The following is a 21,386-nucleotide window of genomic DNA, read 5'->3' on the forward strand; positions in this document are numbered from 1 at the left end:
GGCTTATAATGTTCCATGTCCTTGTGTGGAGGAAGATATCCTTTGTTTGGGGGTTTGTAGTGTTCCATATCCTCATGAGGAGGAAGGTAACTCTTGTTTGGGGGCTTGTAATGTTCCATCTCCTCATGTGGAGGAAGATATCCTTTGTTTGGGGGCTTGTAATGTTCCATCTCCTCATGTGGAGGAAGATATCCTTTGTTTGGAGGCTTATAATGTTCCATGTCCTTGTGTGGAGGTAGATATCCTTTGCTTGGGGGTTTGTAATGTTCCATATCCTCATGAGGAGGAAGATAACTCTTGCTTGGGGGCTTGTAATGTTCCATCTGTTGGTGTGGAGGAAGATATCCTTTGTTTGGAGGCTCATAATGTTCCATATTCTCATGTAGAGGAAGATGTTCTTTGTTTGGAGGCTTGTAATGTTCCATGTCCTTGTGTGGAGGTAGATATCCTTTGTTTGGGGGCTTGTAATGCTCCATGTCTTTGTGTGGAGGAAGATATCCTTTGTTTGGAGGCTTGTAATGTTTCATATCCTCATGTGGAGGAAGATATCCTTTGTTTGGGGGTTTGTAATGTTCCATCTCCTCATGTGGAGGAAGATATCCTTTGTTTGGAGGCTTGTAGTGTTCCATGTCCTCATGTGGAGGAAGATATCCTTTATTTGGAGGCTCATAATGCTCCATATCTTTGTGTGGAGGAAGATATGCTTTATTTGGTGGCTGGTACTGTTCCATATGTTCTGAAGGGACATCATATTTTCCGGTTGGAGGCCTCATGTGTCGCATATCGTTGTGGGGTGGGATATAGCTCTTGTTTGGTGGATTAAGTTGCTTCATACCAGTGTGGAAATGTGAGGGGCCGATTTCTTTGGATGAGTGAGTGTCCAACTCTATCGCTACTCCAAGTTCTGGTTCAAGATAATCACTTCTAGGGGGTTTCATGTGAGCCATTTCATCAAAGGGCGGCAAATAGTCTTTTTGCGGGACTGAATACTTCGTCATATAGTCTTTTGGTCGAATATGCTCCCGTGACGAGACATGTTTTGGAGGAAGATACTCATTTGAAGGGGTACCATATTTGATCATATCTGCATGATGGTTGGGAGGGAGATATTCCCTCCCGGGAACCCGGTAATGTTTCATGTGCTCCTTTTGATCACGCGGTGGAAGGTAATCTTGATTAGGTGTTTGATATTGTCTCACGTTTTTGTGACCATGCTCATCATGATCACTTTTTGGTGGTAGATATTCTTTGGAAGGTGGAAGGTAACTCTTCACTGTTTCTGGAAACTCATTTGGAGACAGAGTAGTGGAATACTCCAGTGCGTGAGGTGTAGGAGTTGAGTGGGACTTCTCCTCATAAGAGGGCGTTGAGTAGCTTGGAGTATTCTTAGGCGTCACACTGATTTCGTCGCTTTGGGCTTTCTTTCCGTGAAATTGAAGGCTGGGTTGTTTGTATTGAGACGAGGGCGGAGGAAAGTGTGTCGGTGACTGATTGTAGACCCCATGATGCTTGCCCTCTCTAATGGAGCTACTCATTACATATTTTGGAGTTGTGGCTTGCTCTGATGACTCTTGGTACTCCAATGGATAAGTTGTAGAGGCAAAATAATATGGGCTCCCAGTCGTACTTGGACTTGCATTGGGTGATGATGTTGGCCTTGATACTGGACGCAGAGTCGTGGAATGGTAGCGGCTCCTTGGTGAGACTGTTGCAGGTATCAAGTGACCCGATGTAGGGTAATGATACGGGGGAAGCTCCTTGGTCTCGGGGTAGGGATCAATGGTGCTCCCAGTGGCTTGCAAGGACATGTAAGAGCCCTTCCGGTAATTGCCACTTGGCTTCCTTGGTGTATAGGAATAAGCGTCCGTATATCGAGCAATCATGGGTCTATGGTTCAATTTGATGCTCTCAGCAGTGGCAATGTCAGGGGATGGCGTGATCACGCTCTTCAAGTTGATTGAAGGTCTGTGGATTATGTCTGGATTGGCCCTTTGGTACATGAGCTTTGGGTGAACAATTTGACGTTTTGGCAAATGTTTGGAATGCGGTGGGCCTTGAGGTTCCAGTGGTCCCGGTACTGAGGTCATCTCTTGTTGAGAATTGGCAGAGTCCGAATCAGAGTCTTTAGACTTGGCCGTCTGAATGTTGACAACGTCCAAGTCGATCACATCGTCCAGCTCAAGCCTGTGGATGCCTCCGCCCAGAGATTTGATTTTGTCACCAATCATACTCTTCACCGATTTCAATGGCACTGGTTTGGACGTGGTGGTTCTTTGATAGCTGGGGGTGGTGAAAGTGTGGGGCTGGACCTCATACACATCATCCAAAGTCAAGCGATTAACGCCAGGTCTGGTATTTTCAAGACTTTTCTTCAAGTTCTCAATCATGTCCTTCATCTTATCCGCCATCATGTCTTCTTTGTCCTCATTCTTTTCTTTGGTGGGTTCCTTGGGCTTCTTCAGTCGGTGGCTGTATTTTGAAGATAACTTGTCCAAAAGGTTCTTGAATTTTTCCTTTCTCTCCTTTACCTTCTGATTTGGAGGCTTGGTTACCAAGGGGCGTTGCTGTTGGGGTGATGGTGTTGTTGGGGTGGCTGTAGATGTTCCAATTTGATGTCGATCCAAGGAGTCGATGGTATAGGAATATGACATTTCTGGCTTCCGAGTGACAAGTTGCAACCCTTCCTCCGCAAGACCTTGATATTTCGTGGTAGTTGAGAACCTAGGTTCGACTGAACTTGAACCCTGGAGGTCTACTACGTTGTCTTGGGAGGAAGGTCTGGCGTTTTTTGGAACCGACGGGTTAGGGAGAAAAGGACGTCGGGAAGAGGTTGCGTGAGGGTGGTTGTATTTTTGCAAGGATTCCCGCATTTCTAGTGTCTCGGTACTCTCGTGATCGGACACTTCTTTCGGAAGATGGTCTTTGCCATCTAAGTCACTCTCCACCTCATCCTTAAGTTCGTTCACTACGTCCTCACCCACAAGCTCGGACAAGAAATCCACTTCGTCCGGCGTGAAGATATTAAATAACATTAACGTCGTTGTACCACCCGTCTCACTCAGAGCAGACAAGAGCTGCTCATGACTGGATTGCTGATCCTTTTCGCCACTGTCCATCCTATCCTGACCCTGAGAGAGTTCATCAAAAACCTGTTCAAGATCGTCAATCGATCCGTATTTCTCCACCTCTCCCCTCTCGCCCATTAGGGTAAAATCCGAGTGGTTCACAAAAGAAAAGGCCTCCATCCCTCGGGCCTCATCGTCCATGTCAGCTTTGTATTCGGCAGCAAATTGAGGGAACACCTCATGAAGAACAGGATCATCTGGATCCACAGGCTCCGAAAGGATTTTCTCAAGTTCTTCAGTTGCCTTCTGATTGCGCAATTCCATGTCAAAAGGTGCCTCCGTTGCCAAAGTGGTGCTGTGTGCAGACGTGGTGTACTGAGCGGGTTCGCTTTGCAAATGCTCTTGAGATTCAATTGGGAGTGGGCTTTCCTGATTTTTGGATGCCGCAAGGGCTCCCTCCTCTGGCATCTGACTTTGAATGGATCCCATGTTCATGTTTGGAACGTCATGACTCATCTTTGGCCCCTTAGTCTGCTTATCCTGACTTGACACTTGTTCAATTTCTCCGTCTTGGTAATACTGATACGACACTCCTTCGTGGTATTCATAATACGCTGGAAATCCAGATCCAAGCTCCGAATAATCATAAGCGTAAGCGTCCTCCGGCTTGAGTTCATCATCAACAGAAGCAGAGGGGAAGGCTTGTACTGGGGCTTGGCTTAAATCGGTTGGAACCTCCTTGAGGAGTGATTCCACATCCGAGGCGGGGGTGCTGGCCAAGGAAATGGTACTATTTGACGTTGGGACAATATCCAATGCTTGAGTCCAATCACTCAAACAGGTCAAAGCGACGATCAATGCCATGCCTGAAATGAGTAGGAAATGAAAGTTTCTTCAGGCTTCTACGTAGACGCGGAAAGTGAAAGAAAGAACTATCCAACTGACTGGCATCATCACTATCATCATCGTTTCTCAAATCTAAGATTCTGGTGAGTAGATGAACCAACAACTGACACGACTCTGAACGAATTAAGTGGCATTGTCGGCGAGTGGCATTCTTCCAGACTCTGTAGTTCTTCGTCTCGTGCATGCAATGAAGGTTCCTTGACCTGATTGAGCCCCTACCTGAAGTGAATCTGTACAGTTGTTGAAATGGGCTGCTCGCACCGCCCACTAATCGACGTTTCCTCTTCCATTTCCTTTGTCGCCAATGAGAGCTGATTGCCATGGGCATGGCCTTTGGCTGAGGCACGTCTGGATGATGATGAAGATTTTGATTGGACATGATGGAGTTAGGGGTGTTCAGGTCAGCCTTTCACTCGACAACGATCCATTCTCCAGCCTGGAATTAAACAGATCCAGATATGAAACTGTCCCTAGGTGTGTCAATAGATATATGTACGTATGGATTGGTCCGGCCACCAAACACCGAGTTGAAAGTTGGAAGGTTCGTCCGTGGTAAAATTTGATCTGGCATCATTAGTGCTAGTGGTAGGAGGAGTGAGTAGTGAGTAGTGCTTGGGGACGTCAGGTGGCCAGATGATACCACTCGCTCTTCGAAACATTCCTCGAGAGAATGAGAGAATATCTACATAATCTCTCTCTTTCCTTCGAACACACACTACATACTCGTACTAACTAACTAACTAACTAACTGTCATGCCTCTTCGTCCTTAGCCCAGATGGCGTTTCTATTTGGATGTACAAGTACACACCACTAATATATACTAGCCCTAGTAGGGACGTGAAATGTCACAAAAGAAATAATCGGCCATTTCAATGGACAAGATCGAAATCCAATCGTCTTCGAGGATATCCAGCCCACTAACATCGTTTCCAAGCGGATGAATGATAGGCCAATCAGGTGGAGGGGTGGATATAATTGGTATTCAAATATGGATTCAATCACATCGGGTCAATCCTTGGAAAGGTATATATTCTGAAACCTGGTCATCGGGATTTTATCGTGGTCTTTCAATCCACGGTTTCCGTTCAACACCCCCAAAAGCTCAAAATAGGTCTATTGAAAAAAATATTCTGTTCAAATGTTCATTGGCCACTAAATTCGAGCCGTACAGTTATCTAGTATCGTGTCTGTCGAAATTGTTCATGAAATTGCTCTTCGCCAATGTTGGGTAAGGTGTCTTTTAATGCTGGGTTATCAAGGTATTTAAGTGCTGGTCTTCCACATAGAATGTACTCTACTTGGATGAGACATGTACCCGCCCATTCCTGACAGAATTGGGTTGCTGGTAGATCTTGAAAGCAAATATCCGATTTTTCCGGGTTGGGAAATGAGCTTTGATACGAAAATTGGAATGTCCTCTTCAATGTTAAGTAATCAAGCACGGCCTAGAATGAGTCTTTTGCAAGAGGATCGTCTATGCATGTATGTAGGGAATGTATGGATTGGAACGACCAATGCGAATTGGGAACGATTGCCTCAGTTGGTGTTTAGGATGAACGTGGGAACATGAAAGTCGGGATCTGGATTGCCTTGGATCCTCCGTGATTGTGCAGATTTGTATGTCTCTGTCTTGAAAAAGGATTGACTAGTCACCATTAACATCTTTGTTTCACTGTCTTAAAACACATGGAGATGTCGGCCTTCCAATGTTCGTGTGGTTGTCGATCTTTGGTGGACAAACTTTCGTCACCTCTTTTCTTTCTTCGTTGATATTGTGACATCCTTGTCAAATTCCTGTGCTTCCATTGCATCCATCTTATTTGTAATCATTTGACTCCTGCATTAACACCAATTGTGGTGAGTCCGGGTGTCATCTGGAGCCCCCAAAATCTTACTTCACTCAAATCAAAATAAGTGGTAAACTCGTCGCCATCCAGCATTGTTTCGGTTGGACCAGAACCAAAGGTTTGAGGAGGCATCATTCCTGAGAATGCAAAGCGTGCAAGACAAGCATCATTTCTCTTCTCTCTCTCTTCGTTCATGCGGTGTAAAGAAAAACGACGATTGTCATTATTGGACGTAAAGTTCAAGGTGGGAGAAATGCAATAAAGCTGAAGGGCTCGTTGGATTCATGACTTCATTGGCTGGCCACATGTTGACCAAACACGCCAAGGATTTGATTTGTTTGCCGTTCCATTGACGATGTCAGCTTATCAATCATTAGTGACGAAATTAAGAAATAAAGCTAATTCTCCAAGCCAATTCCCCCTCACACCCAATGAGCGAACGAGAGACACTCCTGCCGTTGAAATGATAGAGGTCAGAAATCGATCGTCTTGCGGCGATCTTGTCGTATCTATTTTTAAACGGGTCAGAGAGAGAGAGGCCTTCTTCTTCTTCTTCTTCTTCTTCTTTGGCAATGGATGAATAGCGGTTGATGGATCTCTCTTTCTGTAGTAATGCTAGGAGGTAAGTTCTGGAAGTTCATTCGTGTTTGACCGAACCCACGGCATTGAACATTGGTCAATTTCCTAGCCACGGGTCTTTAAAACACCGCTAGTCCATCTTTTAAATGACTCACGGAGGTCTTTGGATCTGGACCTCAACCATTCTGGAGCGGGACACTATCACGCCATTATCGTCCAGTTCGGTGGCGTTGAATCCTCATAATTAGTGGCCAATTGCAATTTAACTATCAATAAAACACGACAGACCAAGAGTAGTACTGCAGTCGACTCTGGAAGAAAGTTGGCCTAGAGGTCTTTAGCCTATGTAGAGCGAGTGTCACGTCATAAGTGCTCTTCAAGTCAAAACCATTGTCTCGTGGTCTCTTCCCTGCCCCTTCTTTTCCGTCTTTCCTCATTGTACTGTATGTAGCATGAAGTGCGTATGTAGTGCTCATTTGAGCGCGTCTTTTGACAACTGTGGTTCGTTCGTTCGTTCGAGAATGGCGGTCCCGTTGCTCGGTAGATTTCACTTTCTTCCCACCACCATTCTCGACGATCTGTTGTCTGCTGACTTTGATCGTGTCAGGTCCATTCAAATCCAATTGTTCACCCCTCTTCCGCGACTAATTCGGGATTCGCAGATACTTCAAATAACCCTGCACCACCTTGTGACTGAGTGATTGGATTCAATCGGTTTCCTTGAAGGGCAAGAAGTTACTCTCATTGGTTCAACTTCTGGAGATAGGGCATCATTTGTTTTCAAGCTCACTCAAGTATAAGGACCTTGGGTGGCAAGCAATGCTTGTCTCACCCAATTGCACGACATGCGATAGACAAGTGAGCCGCTTAGCCACACCTCAAATCTCCAGTCCTCAACCAGTTGTTGGTTTCAGGGTCTCCGGGGTAGTTAAAAAAAGGTCTAAATCAACGAACCAGAGGAGAGTCAGCTGTTGTCAAGATCGCGAGGTGGTTCCTTTTTCGTGTATTTATTCGCTCAGAGACAACGGGTCTCTCTTTAGTTGTGGGCCGATCTGTAAATTATGGGTTGTTGGGGCGGGAAAAAATGTCCCGAGATTCCCATCTGTTCTTAGGAGTGATTTCAATGTCGCGATCTCGATTATCCCTCACCTTAACTGTACTGTACTTGAATTAGTCATGGTCAAAATGGCGCGTGTTCTCTTCACATGATCCAAGTTTGGTTGGAGATTGTCTTCATTGGCGATGGCTTCAAGATCAATTGGGCCATGTGTAACAAGGCAATTTACAAGAGGAGATTGACCATGATTGGTTTGGCGAGGGTGCCGTCTTGCACATTTTCCCAAAAACCGAATCATCTTGCGGTAGGGAAAGTACAGTAGACAGGGAAGTATATTTTCACACCTTAGGGCCTGCTTATCAATATCAAACATGAGCTGGACTTTGCTCGGATGTTATTTGCATTGGTCATGATTTAATGACTGTGTGTATGTACAGAGTGCTTGTAAAGTCAAAGTGGAGGAAAATCTGGGGAAACTCGCGTGCGAAATTTGAAAATCGAGAAAACACTCAAATGAAATTGATGAGCGCAGATTTAGTTTAATTGTATCGATTTCGGCACGCATGTTGACTAACAGACCCTACCAGAAAAGATCCCATACGTGAGTATGTCTGGTATGTTGTGGGAGAGAAACTTTTCGCATTGAAAGCGGCATATTCATCATCACCATCACAATAACACTATTCGTATTCATTCACTCACTCATTGGTTGTCAAGAGCGTCTACTCAAAAGGGTGGTAGAAAGTTGTTACCTTACACACAAGTAGGAAACGTCAATCCACCACAAGTTGGCGACGAGATGTCTAAATGCCTATTTAACCAGGTTGATGGATTCATATCGTTCATATCAGATCAGTCAGGTACCCAAGATCAACGGTGAAACGCTTTCCCAGGGCCAAGAAAAGTGTTTGAAAGTGAGACCATGCTCCGGGTTCCGGATTGGCTAAGTCAAAGTAAGTAGGACACACCAGGGGAGGAACATGTTTGGTTTTAGTCAACATTTGTTTGGTTCACTTCCGTGTTTGGTAATGGATTAAGAAAGTTGCTCGTATTGTTATGAATTATCCATGGTCAATTGGCATGACTTCGTTCAGGCCTGAGAAAATGCAAAACAAAAACGACGGCGACGATTGCTACAACAACAACAACAACAGCAACAAGTCATTGCCCATATGGTGTCAGTTGCCACGCTCGGAAAAAGAAATCCCTTTTTACCATCCGCCGATGACTACTACCTTCATATCACGGGTTCAAAAACGACCATTTTTCAGGGACTCGGGGAAGGAAACCTGGGATGTAACTTTCTGGACATGTGACACACACCCTAGGTCTATGCTGGCTTTAGCAAGACAGAGAGAATGATCAGAATTGTTATACGAGCTCCAATAAGCCTGAATGAAAGCAAATCAGGAGGTGTAATAAAATCACCTATTACTCTGCAACCCGTATCTTCAATCCTCGATCATTTATTTTTCAAGTTGAATAAACAAGAGGTATTTGGGGGATCAAGATTCAGCTGCATGAAGCATGGAGTATGAGAAAGAAGAGGCAGTAGGCCGTCTGCATCTCTTACCGGCAGTTTCAGCCCTTTTCAAAACTGTTCGTTATCCCCCCCCCCCACTTCCATGTTCTGATTCTGTGCGATCCAATTGTTCAAGGCATCAAGTCCAAGTGTCTCTTCAACCACTGATCAAATGCAATTTCAAATATACAACACGGTTAGTTACAAATGTGAAATACCATTGGAAGAGTCATTCGTTCTAATATATTTGTTCCCTAAGCGATCCAGATAGTCTATTTCACAGTACTATTCTCTCCTTTTTGATGACGAAATTCGAAACCTTGGGACACGCTCCTGTGCCTGTACACCTTGAGGCTGCTTGATTTTTATTACTTCTTTGGGCATGCGGGGTTCGAACCCATTCTCAACGGGCAATACAATAGGCACTATTAACCGCTTAACTATCATGGATGAGTCTCTAAATGCCTTCATTTACTCATAATGAGAGAGCCTCTTATGACCAAAAATTGACAATCATTGACCAGGTCTATTGTTATTGTTTATGTTTTATTTGATTTTTTTCCTGAAAGCCTTTATCTTTATATCCTATTTTTGGGTCTTCCACGCCTCATCATTTCCCATTTTTCAAATTGAAAATTCCCTCACGTGCTGTCGTGTTTAATTAAAGCTTATCAAGTCACAACGCTTTCAATTTCATATCTTGATGTGGAAATAATTAAGCAATTTGTTCATTCCCGCTTGTAAAAAAAGGTCCAAGACCGTAGGAGATCACTACAAAGAACACCATTCATTGCTCCTTGCCAGTTTTTTGTTCTTGGAATTGAAACTGGTCATCCCAGAAGCCTCTACCACACATGATGTCGAAGGTAAAGTGAAATTCCCAAAGCAGGGCCATCGGGGAATCGGTTTGATCATCCCACTTGATGCTCTTTACCATGAAATAATGCATCCGAGGCGGATTGCATCAAGAAAGAACAAAACCTCCAATTGCGGGATAATAAACCACAAGATTTGATCCTCGACATTCTGTAGTGTTATCATTATGATGAAGACCTCGACGCTTTTTCCCCCTGGTCTCAGCGATTAATTGCAAGAAAACGAAAAAATCCTTCACAAGGTCTAGTCTGATTTATGATGGGATCGAGATTCCGGGTCTGGTCCACCAAAAAGTCTTGGACCCTAATAACTCCCCGTAATTTTGCCATGAAGCAAGCATGGCTAAATACTACCAGGAGGATTGATTGTCCACCAGCTGACCCCTTCTTGGGATTGGTTTCATCACCAATCAATTTTGGGACGCTGCTACGAACAAGTCAGACCAAATCCGACATCTGGACGATGATTTGGCAATGAGACCACCATTTTTCCCTCCTCCACCTTCTCCTCCTCCTCTAATACATGAACTAGAGCCCGGGAAAAACGAATCAAGCATCCTTTTACGTGCTAATAGCCTAGAGAACTCTCTCACACTTGAATTTCTGCCAGGTGGTCATCAGTATAATTGATTGCGAAAAACAAATCGTCTTACCAATTGTTGGCACCACTTCACCCCCAAAGGAAGACACTCACACAAGAGATCCGAATAAGTCACCATTCACACTCGAATCTCAATTTGTCGTTGTGGGATTCTATAAAGTAATGACACTCTTTTCGTCTTTCCGGGGAGCACTTTCTCGTTGGACTGTTGGGAGGGAAGTTGCTAATGCAAAATGACGATGACCATTGATAGCATGTGTCGTTGCTGCTGAGTATCCCACTATGTACTCGAGTGAAGGTAGATATTATTAATGTTAAATGTGCTCTAGAAGACTTGTGAGTGGAATCGGGGTTGCCTCTCGCACCGTCTTCCCAGGAACAACTGTGAGATCAGTGGTCTGGTTTCCTTCTGACTGTGGTCGTAATCAAGGGGGAATTATTGCCCGCATAATACGAGTAACATGCCTTTCCCACCAACTTGGCTTCTGACGGGGGATTCGCCTTCTTCGCCTTCGACACAGAGAAAGAAAGAGAGAGAGAGGGGAAGAGAGAGAAATGAATTCTCAAGATATCCTCTCTGATACACACACGTGCAACTCCCTTATCAGTCGTATGCGTGCGTTCGAAGTGAACGGAAAAGCGTTGAGGACTCTTGAGGCAGGACTCGAACCAACCGGGCATTGGCAGTCTGAAGATCCTCTGATCCGCCCCTCCTCTTCGAGAGATTTGGGGCGACGACGAGGAGCGAAACCTGGGGAATCTGTTACGGCATTTACCGACCAAAACATGAACCTTCTCGCGTACGGACAAGAAAGACATCCGTGGACAAAAATGAACCAGTCATTCTCGTCCTTTTTCGACTGGCATCTGTGGCGTGAAATGAAACGAACGAACGGATAGAACGGCTCATGCCCACTTGGATTTGCATGAATTGATTAATAGAGGCTTAATGATCGGAAAAGTTGATTTGAAGCGTACAGTAATTGTATGTGGATGTGGATGTATTTCGGGCTGTTGTGATAGGAATAAAAAAAACTTAAGGTTAACAATATTAGGAGTTTTGCTCTGGATCTTCCCAGAAAAAGAAAATTAAGAACGTGGAAGGCTCATCGATCCGAACCAGATTTTAGCACGATGATATTTGAAGTAATGGAAAAATTGCCGACTTCAAAAGACTTTTTTGGTTAACAGAAATGGACTACGATGTCGTAGAGTTTAATTCCTGCGTCATATTGATTTCAATCGATTATCACAAGAACTCCCTCCTTGGGAGCGGTTTTTATCAAAAGAATATGACATTGCAGAAGCCACTTGGAGTTTTAACGTATTGCCTAACTTTGGAGCCAACCCTGGTCTCATGAGAGCAAGCAAATAAGATGCCAAAGAACTACATGCTAACTGACAACAAACTAACATCAAAAGAACCTGGCCATACAATTGTAAACGAACCCCATTGATATGCGGATTTCCTCAGAAAGTCAGTCAACCATCGACCCTCGGTCTCAACTGAACAATATGCAAAACCAAGAAGGCCTGGGATAAGCTAATAAGAAAGTAATCGTCCTAACGATTATCTCTCACCACTAATATTTATTGGTGAGGATCAACCGGTTGTGACCCCCTTACACTGTGCTCTGTACCAAGTAGGCCCTATGCTGAAATTTCTCTTTGATGCAAAATTTCTTACCCCGCCCAGCAAAAGTAACCTCATAGAAACTGAGATTTGCGTCCACGGAGGACAGTGTACGTACCGTATGTACTTTTACCATTCTCCAATTGATCACCGAACGCACCACTGAGATAGAATGTAAAATGCATTCCACTTGGCAAGTGCTTCTCCGACTTCAACTCGACATCTGGGAGTAATGCAATTGAATTAAAGTAAAAGATGACCCACTATTGTTAGCTCCGCGTTTTATTCAACCTCCAACTGTCGTTCGTCAGGTCATTCGTCAAAGGAGGAAAACATGAAACATGTCAAGACAATGACGTCTGTCATCTGCTCTCAATCTCTTTGCCTCCCTGACCTCTGAGATATCATTCATCCCAAAATACCATATGCTGACCCATTAAAATTCAATTAAGACCAAGGAAAGATTTGTCTCAAGGTGTTGGGCAATAATGAGTTATGACTGCGGGTGCAGGGATTTGCAGTGGATTGCAGTGGAAACGGATGAAATTAATTGGTTCAAAACCCAAAAAAGTGCAAGATTATTCGAATAATTGTCAAGAATAAGAAAGTTTCATCTACGTGCACGGCATCAGACCAACGTTTCAATACTTTGATGGCCATCATCTTTAATGTTATCACAATAACACAACATATAACACAAATATAACACAATTTATTATTATCACAATAAAGTGCGAACAAGATGTAAGTTTTAAAAGAAGTGAAAATTGTGCCTTTCTTGAACGGTAATTGGCAGTTTTTGATCAAACCAAATCCGTTTCCTGAGTGTCTTCCCGACATTGCCAAGGATTATCAAAATCTTTTCACAGTAACTTAAGTACCTAAGCGTATTTAGAAAAAGAATGAGCCCCAAAACACTTCGACATTTCTGCTGAAGCTCGAACTAGGAGAGCATGACACCGCCTCAACTCTGAGAGCTGTAGTCTTATTCAATTGAACACATGGATTTTAAAAAAATGGCTAGACTGATGACTTAACAAGAGCGCTAGCATCAAGCGAGTTCATTACTTCCACCTAAAGATTCTGAAATGAAAGATCAGAGTCGAGTTTTTAAACGCTCGTACCTCTGAGTTAAGGCTTGGAGGTTACCCAGAATGAACATTCGCTCATCACTTAGGGGAGTGTATTTTCATACCGGTTAAAGTCCAAGCCCCTAACTCCGAGGTACGCGCTTTTTTTTAAAAAACAGGCCTCGGCACAACACAGGTCTTCTCAGGGGACCCATTCTTCTCTTTCATTGTTTAATTTTTGAGTGCATATTAAGTAAATCATTCTTGAACGTGTAAAACCAACCTTACTTCATACGACTCAGGTTCAAAAATGGACTCAGAATTACCAAAAAATGAGACTTGCTTGGAAAGCAAAGTTTTGTCAATAACAATTTAGTTTGTGCAACATGAATCTCCTTTTTGGCCAACCATGTTATTCCTAACCAATAGGGCATGTCAAGTGAAGGAAATTCAAGAAAAAATGTGATCCGGCACCCTGATTTTGGGCATTTTGGGAAGGGAGAACTAAGACATGCATCACAATCAACTCGCACTCTCCCCTCATTGAACTTTCAATAATCGGGTGATTTTGAGTGAGCTGTGTTAGACAACTCAATAAAATGAACATTTTTAGGTATAGTTCGATGAAGGTGGTATCAAATTGGTTAAATACCACAATACTATTTGCTTAGACAAGCCGGCAAAATGAAATGAATGTCAAAATTCAATGCATGCACAGTGCGGTTTGGCTGGGCATGATGTCTTTGATTTTAGCCATGGAATAACGTCAGTTGTTCATGAACGCGTTCACTTGACAAGCCCTATAAGAGGAAGGGACCCGAGAAGAACTGTCCACTCAGAGCCCAGTCATCCTGGGGACCTTTCCGAAACTTTCGTTACAATTCTAAGTCTTTACTCCCAACAACTTCAAACATCATTTCAACAATATTGGAGGCCATTGTCAGAACAATAGGTGGGCATGAGAAAAACATTGCTACTAACTTCTTCAAAGCTCATCTTTAATTCACCATCACCAATTTTCTACGTCAAGTCAAGAAAACAGATGTGTATGATTTGTACAGACCAAAGGCAATTGTAACATAAAATCAACAAGTAAAGAGAAGAAGAACTTCATGATTCAAATTCGTATTTTTAACATTTCACGTTCACAACTGCAAACAAAGGCAAAAAAGAGCATAATTTATTATCTTGCTTCCACATAGACATTTTGATCGATCTTGTTCATCTCTTGATTTTGAGTCGACTTTTCATTTAATCAAATGATGGAGTCTCATTGGTGGGTAATCCATCCGCACTCCGGTGGGTCATCCTCGCCCTTGCTATGGGCACCAGGTATGTGGCCTCCATAAGGGGCAACTGGCCTCCACACGGGGTTTACGGGGTGGACAGAGGGCACCATAACTCATTAGGGACATGTAAAGAGGAAAAAAGTGGGAGTGACTAGAAAAGATGGGACTGAACAATATCCAAAGAAGGTACGAAATGTACTTGATACTGTACGTTTTCAAGAGCATTCGTGATTTTGTCGAATTATGGAATCAGCATAATGTCATGTCATAAGGGACATTTAAAGTACCGTCTCGGATTTTCGACTCCACAGGATAGCCAATGCGAGGTGATCCTTCAGCAAATCCATGTAGAGGTATAAAGCGCGTAGAGCGTGTAGTGTTCTTTAGCTGTTTTTTCATTAGAATTGAGAAATATTTTATTCATGAACACACGTGATAAGAATACTAACAACCAACCATCCACCCACCTGTGAGTCAAAGCAAAACCACCTACAAGTTTAACACAACCTCGATGACACTTGAAGGAGATTGCGGTCAATATGACTCCGGGCTAACATGAGGGATGGCTGATCTGATGTTCCCAAATTATGTGGAAGCCCATAAATGTCAAGTCTATAGCCACGTTCATGCGTTTCATGTACTTTCATATGTTCCCCGCCGGCTCATTTGGCAAAGTTTCTTCCCAAGGCCTACTTCATATGAACTGTATCATGGACAAGGTGTTTGAGTCCCGTTACTTTATGCCGTTCTTTGGTAGCATGTTGCGTTTCGATATCAGCTTAAACAGTTGATCTGGCAATAAAAAGAAAACATTTCGGATCTCAAGACTTGAATCAATTGGTCACAGCGGCTTTTTGTGTGATTACGGTCAATCTAAAAATATATACAAAACATTTTCTAACTTTCCTTCTAATTTTTTGAGTTATGTCTGCAGCAAAAGAGCATGTGAATGGAATTTGAAAAGCCTTGACGAACAAAACTTGGACAAACATGCTTAAGTGCAGTTCAAGATTGATTTATTAAACGTGGGTTAGTCTGTATCAATTCTAAAACTCCCACACGGCCCAAAGCAACTTAAACTAGGTAAGCTGAAAGATGCTTAATAAAAAGGATGGCATCTTTAGCTCTGCTAAGTTCCGTTTTGACCAATGCCATTGGCTGCAGATTAACACAAGGATAGATGGTTTTGAACATGGCTTCCAAACGATTGACGGCTCAATTCATTTGCTTTAATTAATGATACAGGGGGGGAGGCGTGTCCCGCTTTAGAAGTACCGCTTTTGTCATCCAAGGACTCGTCGCACCAAAGACCAAACTTTAAGAAGAGAGGGGTTTTGATCAAAAACTAAGCTCCTCATCCAATCCATAGTTAGAATGAGAACAAAATGAGTAGACACATGAGTAGAAACGGAATCCAAAAGATTTTTACATATATGCGAATCCTATACGCAAGTCTGAACCCCCTTTGTTGGACCATTTCCAGTAAATGATGAAGTGGTAACTCGTCCAGGCGAATTGACCAACTTACTTGGGAAGCAACTTGGGTCGGTGTTTTTGTCCCCATCACAGTCTACTATCCCTACTAACAAGCCCCAATGCTTTCGATAGCTGTCATTCAACACGATGCTACCAAAGTAAACGAGTCCCTCAAACTAAGTAGCTCTCCAGGCCCGGATGGTGTGACAGTACAACTCTTGAAGCGTATTTCTACATAAATCAGTGGCCCCGCTTCTATTCTACCTTATGAATGAATCATTAGCAGAGGGAAAGCTTCCTGTGCAATTTATGTAGGACAGCCCAGATTATCCCTATTTGTAAAGGAGGGCACCAAAGTCTAACAGCAAATTACCATACTACATAACTGACGTCAAACGTTGCGAAAAATGGAAAAGTTTAAAAATGTAAAGCTTGAAAATTATGTTGAAGACAAGGACAGCATTTATGACAAACGCCATGGGTTCCGAACTCTTTTTAACTCCTTGACACACTTACAACATCATTTTGACGACATAATTGAAAGTTTTCGGTACTACCACTGTGTAGACGCTATACATATATCTGGATTTGACTGAAGCGTTTGACAAATATGACCGCGTTCCATTGGCCATTTGTTTAAGTGACATGGGAATTAGGGAGAATATTCGTGTGTGGCTCAAAGAATTTCTTACGGGTCCACCCAAAAAGTCAATGTTGACGGGAGTAGTGGGACACAATCACAACGTTGGTTCTGGTGTGGTTCTGGTGTTGTAAAGCTTGAAAATTATGTTGAGGACAAGGACAGCATTTATGACAAACGCCATGGGTTCCGAACTCATTTTAACTCCTTGACACACTTACAACATCATTTTGACGATATCAATTTGACAAAAAAACAGAATTTTTTAAAATTAGATGGCGTAGTCAAAGATCTGATAGCACTAGTCCATCGAAGGACAATGAGCCCGTAAAAGAGCTTGATCTGAATGTACATTGTCTTATTTCCAAAAAGGGATAGCACAAAGACCTAGTTCTTGAGGAACTACGTAGCTTTAGATAAGCAGGTCTCGTTCATTTCTATGACAGAAACTTGGCTTCGACCAGGGGTCGTAGATGAAGAGCTGGCCATGGTTGTTTTCAATTTAGTTCGATGTGATGGAGTACGCCCTAACAATCCCATTTTTCCGCATGGGGGCATATGTCTATATGTTAAAAATGACCTGCATATTAGTCATGTAAAAATGTCGAATGAAGAAGTAGAGATCTAAGTTTGTCATATCCGAAGGCTTGACCTGTCTATTGTACCAATGTACAGGCCCCCCTTCTTGTTCAGTAAGCTCTTTTATGTCAGCTCTCCAATTCACTAGAAAAGAGTTGGAGAGGGCAGTTTGCACGAAGGTTTTCTTGGTAGGGGAGTTTAATGTTCCGGCTAGCCTTGTACAGTCGGAGGCTAGTCCGGATGGGTACATTCCCATTTCGAAATCGACATCTTAGTTGTTTGAAAAGTTTGGGAGGAATATCCCACTGCTCAAATGATGAGTTTGTTGAGATTGGCGAGGCTGGCCAAGCTGTGCACTTTGATGATTTTGTAGTCATAGAACAAGATGCTTTATTGGCCATCAGATATGTTATCGAGCTCTGCTGGGCCTGATTGTGTGACATCTCAGTTTCTGATGAGATGCTCAAAGGTTTTTGCTCCTGTTTTCTCGTACTTGATGCGTTGCATCCTAGATCAGGGCAAGTTCCTCTCTTCTCTGAAGCAAGCTCACGTTGTTCCAATCTTTTAAGAGGGAGATAAATCGCTTCACAGTCATTAGGATTTCTCCAAAGGAGGGATTCGAACCCACGCTCTCTGGGGAACCGTGTCGTGCCTCTATCGGGTACATTAGACCACTCAGCTACCATGGTTCCTTAAAATAATAAGCCAATTGATCTCAGTTTGGCTATTGCAAAGATCTTTGAAAAGACTCGAATCCAGCCAATTTCTCCAAAATCGAGTAAAAGACTCGAGTGCACTAATACTCGAGCCCGGACTCATCCCAGCACTAGATCATACAAAACTGATTTGTGTTAGTAGGTATGGCCAATATCTCGATGGTCTGGTAGAGTTCATAGATCGAATCTACTCTTGTGTTGCTAAGAGCAAAGAGGTCTTGATTGGAATGAAATTCCTCTCAATGACATTTGTAACGACGCTATTAAACACTGTGCTCGTAGTTATTCGAGGTAAAGGGAATTGAGCAGGTCTCGTCCATTAAAGATTTAAGAGTATTCCTCCAATATAATAGAGAGTTCAATGAGAATATCCAGTTGAAAGTTGGCAAAGCTTTTCAACCATGTTGATGCATGTATCGCACCTTTAAGACCAGAGATACATTAATATCATGATGTCAACTCTGTACAAGTCGATTGTCCAACCTCATTTTGAATACGCCTCGCCCATTTGGGCTCCAATTAGTTCAGAAGGTTTGCAAAAGCTCGAACAAGTCCAAAGATGTTTTACTAGGAACATTGAAGATATGAGAGAGCTCTCGTATTGGGAGAGGTTAGAAAGGTTGGGATTGTACAGTATTCAGAGAAGATACGAAAGGTATCTGATACTGTACGTTTTCAAAAGCATTCATGAGCTTTGTGTCCCAACCCAGGATTTAGGGTCAATTTTAGTGATCGTCGAGGCTTAATGTGCATTTTGAGAGCACTTTCAAGCCTTCGAGAATCCAGGCTAGTTCGAACAATGAAGTCCAATTCTCTTGTTTCTCGGGCTCCTTCATTGTTTAATTTGCTGCCCTCAAATATTCGTAGGGCTTATGTATGCGTTGATCCAAAAGCAGGATTTAAGTCAGACTTGGACAAATTTTCAGATAGCATTCCAGATCAACCCTACATTCAAGGGCTAGCCAGATCTATCAACTCTAATTCGTTGGTCGATCAAATATTATATCAACATAAAATGAAATAAAATATATATTTTTTTCTCTCTTGAATTGCTGGGGATCTCATTCCCAGTAGCAGCAAGGAAGTGCGCAAAAAAAGATTTTTAAGTGTATAGCCTTTTCAAATAATCACCAAATTTAATCAATTTATTTCGTCTTACGCTGATGACACCCAGTTATTTTTTTAGTAGAAATTCAAATTACATTTAGGACCTGCAAAATGATTTAGATCGGGTTTATGAATGGGCACACCGACAAAATATGCAACTGAATGGTTTGATATTTTTCACCATTTTATTTAGATGATTGTCAAAACCCGATAAAGGTAGTCGACTTTGAAAGGGATCTGGGGATTATTTTCGAGAACAATGGAAACGTTCAGAGTATCATTGTTCAAATGACAGGTCATCAAAGGTCACTTGACTCCCCAGAAGATCAGAGCCGAAAATTGCAATCTTTAAGCCAAGCGTTAGTCTCATTTTCTCACATTACATTTCTATGATATAAATATATTTACATTGGACTAAGATAAATCATGACGTCCGAGGAGAAACGGGAATGATTTCATTGTGGCTGACTAGCTGCTTTTTGATTGAGCAAGTGAAAATATGTTATCAAATCATTCATTCTGCATTCCACAATTAAGTAAATATATGTTATCATTTCCAGTGTTAATTTATTGTGTGAAAGTTTAATACACGGAAAACACATTTCTTGCTAAAGGCCGAACAGTAAAACTATTTTTAATTTCGCGAGGATTTTTTTTAAAGAAAACCCATTTCTCAACAAGAGCAAGTGGGGAAAAGTTCTATAAATCTTACCAATTTTACTCATTGTCCTGATTTTCATTTTTGTTTTGTCATGTTAAAACCCATTAGCTCAAAATGGTGACACACTATCGCCCGTTATAAGACATGTGTACTGTATGCCCATTGAAATTCGTAGGTAGACCAAATAACATAAAAGGATTGACATTTATAAATAGACGAATTGTAACCTTTCAATAGTGCTGAAGAGTAGATTCTTTGTAGAAAAGCCCCAGAAAAAAAAAAAAAAAAAAAAATAGAGAGAGGCAATTGGTTTCCCATGATCAAGATGGCCCGTCTCGATTCTTCGAATTTAGATTGTGCCCCTAAGTGTTCCTAAATTTGTTATAAACCGAAAATCAAACTTATGTGCCTTTTAGCCTCTAAACTCTAAACTCTTAACCTCGAATGTATTTGACCATCCACATAGTTCTCAGCTATATGTTATTTAATCGGAAAGGATTAGTGTAAAACTACCCGAGATTGAGGAATGATGTCAGATGTTTCAAATAGATTATGACGATCTTTTGATAAATATTTCTCCTACCCTTAAACGTTCACGACGAAGCGATTGAACTGAACTAGCAAATTAGTGCCGTTTTCCGGATCTATTGAAATTGTAAATGACATCTTCTGGTTTTCTTTATGTTGCTTCTATGAGGGGGGATTAAAGCAATTGTCATCACAGTCCAGTTTTAGGTTTAAGTAAATAATGTCTAATATAAATAGCCGTCCCAAGTTTTCACTAGAAGTCAAGTTTAGCATGTTTACCGTACTGATAGAAGGATTGTACGTAGTTTGTACACAGCATACAAAACCATGCTGACAAGATGCTTAATGTTATCGGCTCACATAAGTTGTTGCACTTTGGTACACTTCTTTTGCAGTTTCGAAGAAAATGTGGCCATTCTGATTGTAGCAGGTGCTAACCAGCCGTCCAATTTGAATGAAATTTGATTTCAAAGTTTGACAAAGGTTGATAAAGGTTAGAGATTATACTGTTTTGATCCCTTCTTTTCCAATTGATTTTCTTATAGCTTCTTAACTGGCAATGGTGCTATTAATGCAATAGAAGTTGGCCATTAATTCTTCCTGACATCAAAAACAACCATCTAGTTATTGAGAGCGATAAAGAACCTGAATAGCTTATAAACGCAACACATCGTTGAAACATCTCAAAACCTAGAATTCCATGGAAATTGTACCATCTTCAACTAAGAAATGACACTTTCAGAGGAACTGATTGAATGTATGACAATAAGTGAGGGAGGGAATCTCTTGGTACGTATTATTCAGACGTAAAAAGAGTAATAGCAGAAAAAAGGATACATCAATTTTTGTTTGCATTAGAGTAGAATAGGTCAACATAAAATGCAGCATGGAATGCACATCAAGAGTTTGGTCTTGCTCCATTGTCCATTGCTCCATCTCTTCGCAGAAATATTAACACTATTCCACCATTGTTGGCCATTCACTGGTAGATAGATACCGTGGAATGTATTTATTGACTTGTTCTTTTAGCTTTCATAGTCACAAATGCAAAATGCAGATTGGGAACATGTGATGCTAATTTGGGACTTTCCGGAAATGGAATGCACATCAAAAGTTCGGTCTAAAATTTGGCTCCAACCGGCTTTAATTACAGTTCATAAACTATAAAAGCCATTGATTAATATTCAGTGCCACATTTGTGCCATCTGGATGTGAAGGGACTGCCTGAAACGAA

This window comes from Tigriopus californicus, chromosome 5 (genome assembly GCF_007210705.1).
Source record: "Tigriopus californicus strain San Diego chromosome 5, Tcal_SD_v2.1, whole genome shotgun sequence".
Lineage (NCBI taxonomy): Eukaryota > Metazoa > Arthropoda > Copepoda > Harpacticoida > Harpacticidae > Tigriopus > Tigriopus californicus.